The sequence below is a fragment of the Tachysurus vachellii genome, chromosome 7 (genome assembly GCF_030014155.1).
Source record: "Tachysurus vachellii isolate PV-2020 chromosome 7, HZAU_Pvac_v1, whole genome shotgun sequence".
Taxonomy (NCBI): domain Eukaryota; kingdom Metazoa; phylum Chordata; class Actinopteri; order Siluriformes; family Bagridae; genus Tachysurus; species Tachysurus vachellii.
Window position 1 is genome coordinate 20,833,693 of NC_083466.1, and position 9,390 is coordinate 20,843,082.

The following is a 9,390-nucleotide window of genomic DNA, read 5'->3' on the forward strand; positions in this document are numbered from 1 at the left end:
TCCACTTTGAAACAGTCCATTTTAAATCAGCCTTTGCCCACAGGACACAACGGCGCTTCTGGACCATGTTCACCTATGGCTTCCTTTTTGCATGATAGAGTTTTATTTAGTGTGGTATGTGGTAGCCTAGTGATTAAGGTGTTGGGCTACCACTCGGAAGGTCGTGAGTTTGATTCCACCAAGCTGCCACTGCTGGTCCCCTGAGCAAGGCCCTTAACCCTCATTTGCTCAGTTGTATAAAAATAAATGAGATAAAAATGTAAGTCGCTCTGGATTAGGGTGTCTGCTAAATGCTGTAAAAATAAATGTTAGTTTTCATCTGCAGATGGATTGTGTTGGCCTGTTATCGGTTTTTGTCATATATTTGTCAAGGGCCAAATTGCAATAGCTGTGAGCAATTTATACTCCTCACTTCTGTGTTGACACATTAATGCGTGTGTGTGTCCACTGCTGCTGCATGTGACTGTTTTGTGTTAAATCATCCAGTGGAGATTACACTGACTGGTGTTTCTAGTAGCATTAATACAGTAACATTTGCACATTTTACAGAAACAGTCATATTGGGAGCCTATTATAGGACTTTCATTCATTCATTCATTTTCTACCGCTTATCCGAACTACCTCGGGTCACGGGGAGCCTGTGCCTATCTCAGGCGTCATCGGGCATCAAGGCAGGATACACCCTGGACGGAGTGCCAACCCATCGCAGGGCACACACACACTCTCATTCACTCACGCACTCACACACTAGGGACAATTTTCCAGAGATGCCAATCAACCTACCATGCATGTCTTTGGACCAGGGGAGGAAACCGGAGTACCCGGAGGAAACCCCCGAGGCACGGGGAGAACATGCAAACTCCACACACACAAGGCGGAGGTGGGAATCGAACCCCGACCCTGGAGGTGTGAGGCGAACGTGCTAGCCACCGTGCCCCCCCTATTATAGGACTTAAATATTTAAATTAAGCCTTAATTTTGCATGCTGGTCATTTTTGCACATTAATCTGCAGGAACAATAAACTTCATGTGCAGTTTAAATAACAGTGTAAGGAGACATTAGGAAGATGAAGACAAACTGTTTTATGATCATATGTGGAACTGATCCTTTATCAATCTCTATGAAGTGAAAAAGGAAGTGACAGAACTGAAAGTGAAATGCAGTTAGCGCTCTTCGAGAAGAAAGAGCATTTCTCCTGAAAAGAAGCAAGTAAAATAAAGGTATGTAAAGGTTAAATGTTTTGTGAAATCGATTACTTTTATTCATAACTAATGAGGTCTGGAAAACAATCAAAACTACATTAGAACTGTTAATGAAATATTCACAAATGTTACCTAGTAAATTATTATATTCTTTATATTCTGTGGCACTAAGCTACAGATCCACTAAACATTTACTGTGTAATTTCCACAAAGTGTAGTTCAAATAGTTTAGCAATCGATGGCCTTAAAAATGATTGTAGTTATTAAATCTCCTGTTCCCAGTAATTTACGCAAAATAGAATATACATATACAGCTAAAATATAACATATGGTTGTGGAATGTCATTTTTTAACTATGATCATATCAAATAATCAAAAGAGATTTAAGTTCATCTTTAATTTAATGAAACCCTTTAACAATATTAAAGCTTATATAATAAATGTATAATATAATGTAATACTAATACCAATGTGTAACATTGTTGCCCAATGTAATGTGTGACTTACTACATTAGCAGAATTCTTTTTTTTTGGTTGGTACTATGTTCGGGTGCCAGTAAGCACCTGTCAATCTTTATAAAGTCCGTATAGCTGTAACACCACCACACACACACCTTCTGCTTCAGTTCACGTCCCCCAAGAAGATGTCTTCCGTCTCGCATGTTCCTATTTTTATAGTCTCATGCTGCTTAATAATTTTTCATTAATTGATCGACAGCCCAACACATTAATAGTGGCACCAGATTCATTCCGCCACATTTGTTAACAATAAATGAAAAATATACAGTGAAACCCAAAGGTCTGAGAGTTTTAGAAATCTTTGCATATGTTCCACAACATTTAAAGTAATGACAGACTGAAAGAAGTCTGACTTTGTTATGAATGTGTTATTGTTGTAGCTTTGCAGGGATACTGTATAAGAGGAATAAAGCACTCAAGCATACAGTTTTATGGAAAAATAATCAGCTCAGATAATCAGATGAGTTTTGTCCATGTAAGAGCTACATTTACAAAAACTGTAACAAGCTGATCAGTTCATTTATTTATTCGTTTTTAAAAGAACACAAGAACTAATTAATAGACATTTTTATTTGTAAATAAAAAAGGAATTTCAAATCCAGACCCAATTGCAGGGATAACGTAAAAAGGGGATTTATTAAGAAATACAACAAACGCATGGAAAAACACTGGGGAAGACAAAGCAACTGAGATAATAAAACAAACAAGGAGTACAAAAACACCCAAAAAAAACACAAGCACAAGACAACAGGTATACATAAGGAGGACAATCAGACACACAAGAAACAGGTGTGCTGAGGCTGGAAGGAATTAGACACAGGCGGGGCAGACACATGAACACAAAATATAAACAAAAAACACATGGCACCAGTAGAAAGTCCTAGCTAGATCCTGACATTACCTTATGAACAGATGGCAACAGGATGTATTATGGGGAGAACACAAGCTAGCAGATGTGGTGTGATGCTCTGGACAATGTTCTGCTGGAAAGCTTGTGTCCTGTCATTCATGTGGATGTTACTTTGACACACACCATCTTCATAAACATTGTTGTAGCCCAAATACACAACTTCATGTCAACAGTGTTCCCTAAGTGCAGTGGGCTCCTTCAGCAGGATAATGCTCCGTCACAATGCAAACATTGCTCAGGAATGATCTTGCACAGAATAAAATAAATCATAACGACTAAAAAGTAGAAACATTCAGAACTCATACATGTAGAAATATATACATGTAGACTTTCTCTAAGATAAAGTTTGCTTTAATAATGTCTCAATGAGCTCGATATCACTTAGCATAGCTATCTGTCTTTACAAACAGAAAAATAAAATAAAATGTAGAAACTGTCTATTTCAGGTTGGTTAATCCTGTTTCTTGCTCTGGTCAATTTGATCTCCTCAAGATGATTTTTCACAGCAGTCATAAAATGGTCACGTGCATCAACATGAAACGTCAGAACGTTTCACTGACCAATCAGGTAGCACTTACACTATGAATATTAATGAAGCTCCCTCTGCTGTCCATCCTTTTAGACATGAGCTTATTATTGCTGATAAAGAGATTTTAACCTGAGATTTTTATTTCTAAATAAAATATGAATTTCATTGTACAGAGTTTTTTTTGTTTTTATCTGTAAACTGTAAATCATCTTTATTTATATGTGATTTGTAATGACAAAGTTCCCTAATCATAATATCATATAATCATAAAAAACACTGTAAAAGTGTTTCACAAAAAAAAAATATAATCACAAAAAAGACTGTAGGCTTACAATTAAAACCAGGTATTAAAATAATCTGTACAGAACTTTGAAATGGAATATGTATTTCTAAAATTTAACCAAAAAAAAGTAACAATTCTTTTTATTCTCAACATTTAATAGATTATTAAGTTTTAAATACAGGCGAGATGATCAATGGTGCTGAATTTTCACTTCCTTCATTTAGACAAGGACTGAAGTATGGATAGAGTTTCTCAGTGAAAGACTGACCAGTGAAAGAGTAGATATGAGATCTGGACTTCACATCATAAAAGGAGACCAGACCCTCCTCATAATCCACAAACACCCCCACAACCTCCACCTTCTCTCTCAGTGTGATGGGGACAGAGGGATCAGCATGAGCCTGATACTGATTCTCATTCCTCAGAGCCACAGTCCAGAATCCATCCTGAGGTTTCAGTTTAATCACCCCCTTCTTCCTGTTAATGTTCTCTGTGGCCACTCCAACATCCCAGTCAGTTTTCCCTCTGACCTGCACCTCATAATAAAATCTCCCTGAGGAGAAACTCTGCTTTCCCAGAACAAAGATATAATAATTAAACCTCTGTGGTGTATCAGGGAGATTCTGTAGTTCATCTCCATGTGTCACTTGTTTTCCATATCAGCAGACAGGATGAGATCAGGATGAGCTGAATCAGGATCCAGAGTCACATCCACTGAGAGAAACACACAGTGTGTGATATGAGTAAACAGGTAAAAAATATTAAATCATCATCCACTGGATCAGATTCATTATTGATTTATAAAAATAATTTGAAGAACATTTTTAAGATTTCTTAAAAAAAGGAAACAAACTGGTACAGTTTATAATAGGAGTGTGTCAAAGATGAGAAATATAATATGTTTTCCTTCTTTCCTTCTACCAACCTCTTCCGGGTTGTCTACGTCTTGTTAACGTGTTTTCAGAATTGTTAACGTGTTTTCTGATTTGTTAACGTGTTTCGTGCACCGATTCAGACAACCTGGAAGAGGTAGGTATAGTTTGTGAATGAAAGGTGTCTCGTCCGATGATCGGTAAGTTTCCATTCACAAACTATAACAACCTCTTCCGGGTTGTCTGACTTGTCGTTGTGTTTTCGGATTTGTTAATTTGTTTTGCACTTCTCGGCCACCGTAGAATATAAATTGTTTTCCTTCTGCAAATGTACTTTAGTGATATATTTGTGTTTGTGTTTTTTCACTGAGGAAAGACATAGAAAGAGTCACAGAACATAAGAGAAAAACATTTAAGGAAAAATTGCATGAGTATAAAACTCACTTTTTGGCTAGACTGAAGATTTTTACCTTTGACAGGCAAAGAAATCATTATTGTATCATGCAGTTTAAAAAGGTTTTAACATTTCTGTTTAAACATACATGTTGCCTGAATTATTTTATTAGTGAAATGTAAGAAGATAAGAAGTAAAGTAGAAAAGGGTTTAAGGGCTTTAGTGCATGACAGTAATAAGGAGCTATAGTGAGGAGGATAATGAGACACTTTAATACTCCTTTTATCTGGAGAGATCTACAGATGAAAATAAGTGTGATGATGCAGTGGTGTAATGCTGATATGTACATTTTAATATGAGAGGAAATCAGAAAGCTCACTGTACCTGCATACTGCTGAATCCTCTTCAGTTCTGTGGAAACTAATTACAACAAAACATCACTGTCATTAGATTTCAGATCAGTTATTGGTATTTTTTATTTAGCAAAAATGATATAAAACATTCTGTTATTAGAGACTTATTGGTCAAATCTAATGTACAAAATAATTTCTCACCTGTTTCCTTTAACTTGTCATTGAGTGTTTTAGTGAGTTTCTCATTCAGAGTCTGCTGAAGCTGAGACAGAGCTGTCCTCACAGTGTCCCCACTCACATCAGTGTTAATACTGATCTCAGTCCAGTTCTTGGTGTGTAGAGGGCTGCACATGGAGGAGTAAATCTACAGTAGAGCAGGAGAGAGGAGAAATCCCTCAGCATGGTGAGTGTTGTTCTGTGATGTTCTGCATTGTCAGTGAGCAGAGAGAGGAACACTGACCTGTAGGAGGTGGAGATGTTCCTCAGTGTGTGAGAGCTGCTCCAGCTCAGTGTTTCTCCTCTTTAGCACACTGATTTCCTGCTCCAGCTCTTTAATGAGTCCTTCAGCCTGCGTCTCTGCTGCTTTCTGCTTCTTCTCCATCACCTCCAGCAGCTCAGCCTGACTTCTCTCAATGGAGCGAATCAGAGCAGTGAAGACTTCAATACTGTCTGCTTTCTCTTTCTCTGTGCTTCTCTAAAGGAGAAACGCATTTTCACTTCTATCAGATAACACTGTTAGTGTACTATGTTCATTTCTACATTTTAAAAAAACTACTGAATGTATCAGATATAAACTCATGTCATGTTTGTACACACTTTGCTTTGCTCTACTGAGTGACTGATCTTTTTTATCTTCTTCAGTCGGTCCTGAATCATCTGCTGCACATCTGTCTGTGTTTTCACCAGCTGAGTCTGAGGACATTGAGGAAGATAAATAATTTTGTTAAAGTAGTAATTTGGCTAAATTTAAATTGTCTTTAAGAACAATTACTGGAAAAAATACTTTTCATAATACATATCATAATGTCCAAAAGTTGATGTTAATCAGTGTTTCTCACCTTCCTCTCTCTGCTCTCCTCCTCTATAGGAACAGTGTTGTGATTCTTGTGGTCTTCTTCAGTACAGAACTGACACACATACGTCTGATCATCTCTACAGAACAGCTCCAGAGCTCTCTCATGTTTCTGGCATATGTAGTCCAGGTTCTCCACAGGGTTTATTAGCTTGTGCTTCTTATGTTTGGGCATATTATTATGAAATTCTAAATGGGTTTTACACAAACTAGCACCACAATCCAGACAGGATTTTAGGGCCTTCAGCTTCTCTCCACTGCAGGCATCACAAAGAACCTCAGGTTTGTCAGAACCACTTTTCTTCTTGAAGTGATCTGCAACCTCTCTCAGTGTTGTATTAATCTTCAGTTCAGGTCTCTTGGTGAATTTCTCTTTACATAATGGACAGTGACAGTGTTGACTCTTGTCCCAGTACTGTGTAAGGCAGCTGTTACAGAAGTTGTGTCCACATGGAGTGGTGACTGGATCAGTGAACACATCCAGACAGATCGAACACAGCAGCTGATCTTCAGACAGGAGACTGCTGGAGTCATGAGAAACTAGATTTGATAGAAAAGAAAAAGTTACACATTGTTGATAAATGGTGTAAATGGAGTAAACTGCATCTGTAGTTGATGTGTGAAAATCACAGAGCAGAATGTCTACAAGTTTTCCTAAACTGTTCAAAGGCACTTGTTGGGGTGTCAGTTACTGTTAGTGTAAAAATGTTATTTTTGTAGATTAAATTCATGAATTTTTCAGTAAACGTTATTTGCAAATATAGCACTTTTGGACCTCAATGTGTATATTAAAATGTTGTATTATACAATATATAGTTAATAAACACAGAAAACTAATCATGCATAAGCTGTATAACTTACATGAACGTGGTTCTTCCATGCTCCTCCTTCTTCTGCCTTTTGTTGGTAATGAAGATTCAGCCATTTCTTTCTTTCTGTGTGTTTAAACTTTTCAGTAATAAATCACAATATTCACTTCACACACGTAACAGTATGAATCATCTTGGTGAGATTGTAATAAACACAGAATTTCACAGATCTTTCTCAAAGCTCTCAGATCAGTAAGTGTATCATTCACAGTTTTTCACTTCTAGATATGATTGTAAGTGTTTATATTTCACCCACATGCTCAACACTGTACTCTGTACAAACACACACACACACACACACACACACACACACACACACACACACACCTTTTCCAGTTCATTCAGAGTAGCTCAGACATATAACTTTAAGCATAAGATATAATTGTTTTTTTTTTTGTATGTATACTTGTATTTAAATCTTCATGCTGTAATCAGTTCAAATATCCATTTTAGAGCACTTAATGAAACATGCCAACCTTTGACCCTGTTTTTTAGTCTCAGTTGATCACGGATCATTAAAAGCAAAGATTTATTTTTAAACATATTTAGCTCGTATTTTATAATCAGCTTCTATTTCAGTGTCACAGTGTGTTAGAGACCCTGTTTTTGTCTGACATTGTTAATGTGCAGTTTATTCTGATAAATCACACACAGACAAAACCTCTGAACTACACAACACTCACTGAAGTACATAACTTTATTTTACTTGCCTCTTTTCAGGGAGTCAGAATTCACTGCATTATAATACTTTCAGACTCGGTGAATATCCTGTAGATAATTTCAGAAGTTTATGTAAAAATAAAAGATTTCTTCTTGACTAGAGAGCTAATTGTTTTTCACTTTCACTTCAGTCACGTCCTTGTTCACTTCATAGTGGTTGATAAAGGGGCAGTTACACATATGATCACAAAGCAGTTAGTCTTCATCTCACTATCTTCACTTCTACTCATGTGTATTATACAGTCATTCAAACTGCACATGTAATAAGAGTTATGTGGTTTATTTATCCTGCACATTAACCTGACAACTGGATAAAATCGGGGCACGGTGGCTTGGTGGTTAGCACGTTCGCCTCACACCTCCAGGGTTGGGGGTTCAATTCCCCCTTACGCCTTGTGTGTGTGGAGTTTGCATGTTCTCCCCGTGCCTCGGGGGTTTCCTCCGGGTACTCCGGTTTCCTCCCCCGGTCCAAAGACATGCATGGTAGGTTGATTGGCATCTCTGGAAAATTGTCCGTAGTGTGTGATTGCGTGAGTGAATGAGAGTGTGAGTGTGTGTGTGCCCTGCGATGGGTTGGCACTCTGTCCAGGGTGTATCCTGCCTTGATGCCCAATGACGCCTGAAATAGGCACAGGCTCCCCGTGACCCGAGGTAGTTCGGATAAGCGGTAGAAAATGAGTGAGTGAGAGTGGATAAAATCGTTTTTCAACAAACATCATTCAAAATTATGTCATCTTTCTACCAGCAGATGGCAGCATTTAGTGATCCAGGCCAACATGGCATAGGGAGGAGGTGAACATTTATAAGCAGTTTTACAGTTTACAGCTTTTACACTTCTAAATATAATTGTTTAATATAATCTGACGACAAAAATATTTTAGATGTAGTTTAGTCAAAAAAATACTAAAGATGGAAGAAAAATCCATAAAGTAAATAAAAACAGTTTTCTCTGATGGACTTGTATACTGTAACTTCATTATTGTGAAGTCTGACAGGTTTGAATACAAGCTGATAACTCAGTTTATTTCACAACAGTCAAAAGGGAAAATCTCTGTGAAATGTGCTAATTTAAAGCCAGACTGGTTTGGATCTTGGAGGTTGTTCTTTACATCAGGGGATTGACATCTACTCCATGCAGCTTTACACAGCAATTAACTGAAGAATAGCACTTGGACACTGGATACAGGTTTCTCATCTCAACTCACTCCTTCACTCTTCTTTTCGTTTTTTATCAGAACAACCTACAATACCATCTAGTGGACACAATAAATTCCCCCCTTTGTATGAAAGAAATGTTATAAATTCAACAGCAAGTAATAACAACACACAACAGCATTGTTTACTACTTTATATAACAACAAGAATCTATTTTTTCTCTTGTTTTCTAAATTAACACAAAAAATTAAATTCCATTGTTTTGACTTTAACATGAACTGATGAAATCCTTTGTTCTTTTTTTACGCAAGCTACATAGTCTTTTATCCATATTGGACTCTTCTTCATCATAACACTCCTTGGGGATGTATGTTGATGCGTTTGAGATTTATCAAATGAATCTCCCTTCTCTTTCCCAGCACACTTGGAGAAATTGACTCCAATCGCTGAGAAGGAACTTTATCTCCTGGTCGAAAAGAAGGAATTCTTGCACAGTCCTTGGGTCTCTCAA

At 37.3% G+C, this 9,390-nt stretch overlaps 1 pseudogene; it reads right to left on the reverse strand.

Annotated features, from left to right (window-relative positions):
• Positions 1-2,352: 2,352 nt before the first annotated feature.
• LOC132848864 (E3 ubiquitin-protein ligase TRIM39-like) lies at positions 2,353-7,856 on the reverse strand (annotated as a pseudogene).
• Between the last annotated feature and the right edge of the window lie 1,534 nt (positions 7,857-9,390).